Consider the following 3,366-nt stretch of genomic DNA (forward strand, 5'->3'; position numbering starts at 1 on the left):
ACGGCGGCCGGGCGAAGATCGGCGAAAATTTCCGAACTTTACCGATTCCTTTAAAAGTTACTTTTCCGCTGTAATAACTAATAATTTATTAACTATCTTGACATTTATCGTTAATATACGTTGCAAACTATTTGTTATCAACAATTTTAATTTGTTATTAACAATATTAATTTGTTACAAACAATCAGTGTAATAATTTATAAACTTTCTGCAAATTATAGTTACATTTTGACACAAATTCATTCCAAGTTCAAGTAATAGCCACTAATTCCTTAATGTTTTCACTTTTATTGTAAATTTACGTTGTGAACAATTTGTTATTAACAATATTAATTTGTTACAAACAATCAGTGTAATAATTTATAAACTTTCTGCAAATTATAGTTACATTTTGACACAAATTCATTCCAAGTTCAAGTAATAGCCACTAATTCCTTAATGTTTTCACTTTTATTGTAAATTTACGTTGTGAACAATTTGTTATTAACATTAATAATTTGTTACTAACGATAAGTATTATAATTTACGTATAATAGTATATGTGTAATTATTACTCAAAATGTTCGAATTGATGCTGATAATACTATTAGTTTTTCGTTAATTACAATCTTCTATGCAATTAATTTACAAATTATATGCACAAATTATAAAAACAATACCCTTACGAACATTCTCATATCATTTTTGTTCTTATTTTACTTCTAATATTGTTCATAATTGATTATTCTGTTGGACCATCGCGCTGATCGTTGTTATCGAATCACGTACGTCGTCAAGTAAGTAATAATAACAAACTAATTAGCGCCAAATTATGTGCAAAAATTGTGTAAGAATGCTGCGCAAGGAGTCGGCTATGCGATACAGTTATAAAAGTTCATAAATTAATCTCAGAAATTGCATAATTTGTTAATTTAAAATTATTCCCCAATAATTCCCAATCGCTAATACGGTCTTCATTCCTTTTTTTATTTGGAGGTCCAGGGGGTTCAACAGCTGGTTATGAGCTTAATTTTGGATCAGTTAAACGATCATGAGCTGATTTGCTCTTACCACTAGACTTTTTATTTAATATTGCAGATTCTTCTTCATCTTCCTTTGCTTTTTCGCCGAATGATAAAAGATTGAAATTTCTGTAACAAAATTTTTCATTACAAAGAATAGTACTAGCATGGATAAATGCTACAAAGAAATATATGATTTTTACTTTACTCCTCCTGTTTTAGTTTTTGAACTGCCCTTTACTTCTCCACTTTCCTGTACTATTATCCTTGGTGGAACATCAGAAAATGGATTGTTCAATATCATAATTTTTATCAATCTCGGAGGATAAACTGGTCTATCATTCTACAAAAAAGAGGAAATATTATATTTATATTAATTCTTGATATATTTTTTTGTAAACATTAAATTTACCTCATCCACAAGTGCTTCTTCAAGTTCAACCATGTCATATATAGTTTCCCCAGTAACATGACCAAAGATTGTATGTTTATTTTGCAAATCTAATTGAGAACCAAGAGTAAAGAAGAATTAGGAACCATTGTCATCTTCTCCAGCATTAGCCATAGTAATTAAACCGCGACCACAGGAACGTAATCTGAAACAAACTGAAAAAAAGTACACAATCCCGTTAGAGAAAATTCCACTCTACACTGATATATAGAACAAACCTAATCAAAAAGCTCAATTTTGGAAATAGAAGCCAAAAAAGTATATTGCGCAACACGAACTGAGAGCGACTGACACTTCCGTCACTATTTCTTGAAAATGCACGCCTGAAACCGAAAAAAAATATCCAATCCCGTTAAGGAAAAAATGATTCTACATGAATCAGTGGAAAAATCCGATTCAGAAAGCCTAATTCAAAAACTAGAAGCCAAAAAAGTATATTGCGCAGCACGAACTGAGAGCCACTGACACTTCCGGCACTATTTCTCGAAAACGCACTCTCGAATCCGAAAAAAAATATCTAATCCCGTTAAGGGAAGAATCACTCTACGCGAATCAGTGGAAAAATCCGATTCAGAAAGCCTAATTCAAAAACTAGAAGCCAAAAAAGTAAATTGCGCAGCACGAACTGAGAGCCACTGACACTTCCGGCACTATTTCTCGAACACGCACTCTCGAATCCAAGAAAACATATCCAATTCCGTTAAGGGAAGAATCAGTCTACGCGAATCTGTGGAAAAATCCCATTCAGAAAGCCTAATTCAAAACACTGACACTTCCGGCACTATTTCTCGAACACGCACTCTCGAATCCAAGAAAACATATCCAATTCCGTTAAGGGAAGAATCAGTCTACGCGAATCTGTGGAAAAATCCCATTCAGAAAGCCTAATTCAAAACACTGACACTTCCGGCACTATTTCTCGAACACGCACTCTCGAATCCAAGAAAACATATCCAATTCCGTTAAGGGAAGAATCAGTCTACGCGAATCTGTGGAAAAATCCCATTCAGAAAGCCTAATTCAAAACACTGACACTTCCGGCACTATTTCTCGAACACGCACTCTCGAATCCAAGAAAACATATCCAATTCCGTTAAGGGAAGAATCAGTCTACGCGAATCTGTGGAAAAATCCCATTCAGAAAGCCTAATTCAAAACACTGACACTTCCGGCACTATTTCTCGAACACGCACTCTCGAATCCAAGAAAACATATCCAATTCCGTTAAGGGAAGAATCAGTCTACGCGAATCTGTGGAAAAATCCCATTCAGAAAGCCTAATTCAAAACACTGACACTTCCGGCACTATTTCTCGAACACGCACTCTCGAATCCAAGAAAACATATCCAATTCCGTTAAGGGAAGAATCAGTCTACGCGAATCTGTGGAAAAATCCCATTCAGAAAGCCTAATTCAAAACACTGACACTTCCGGCACTATTTCTCGAAAACACACTATCGAATACGAAAAAAAATATCCAATCCCGTTAAGGGAAGAATCATTCTACGCGAATCAGTGGAAAAATCCGATTCAAAAAGCCTAATTCAAAAACTAGAAGCCAAAAAAGTATATTGCGCAGCACGAACTGAGAGCCACTGACACTTCCGGCACTATTTCTCGCAAACGCACTATCGAATTCGAAAAAAAATATCTAATCCCGTTAAGGAGAGAATCACCCTATGCGAATCAGTGGAAAAATCCGATTCAAAAATCCTAATTCAAAAACTAGAAGCCAAAAAATTATATTGCGCAGCACGAACTGAGAGCCACTGACACTTCCGGCACTATTTCTCGAAAACGCACTCTCGAATCCGAAAAAAAATATCCAATCCCGTTAAGGGGAGAATCACCCTACGCGAATCAGTGGAAAAATCCGATTCAGAAAGCCTAATTCAAAAACTAGAAGCCAAAAAA

Source organism: Eufriesea mexicana, unplaced genomic scaffold, assembly GCF_001483705.2.
Source record: "Eufriesea mexicana isolate 0111107269 unplaced genomic scaffold, ASM148370v2 scaffold320, whole genome shotgun sequence".
In the NCBI taxonomy this organism is placed as follows: Eukaryota; Metazoa; Arthropoda; class Insecta; order Hymenoptera; family Apidae; genus Eufriesea; species Eufriesea mexicana.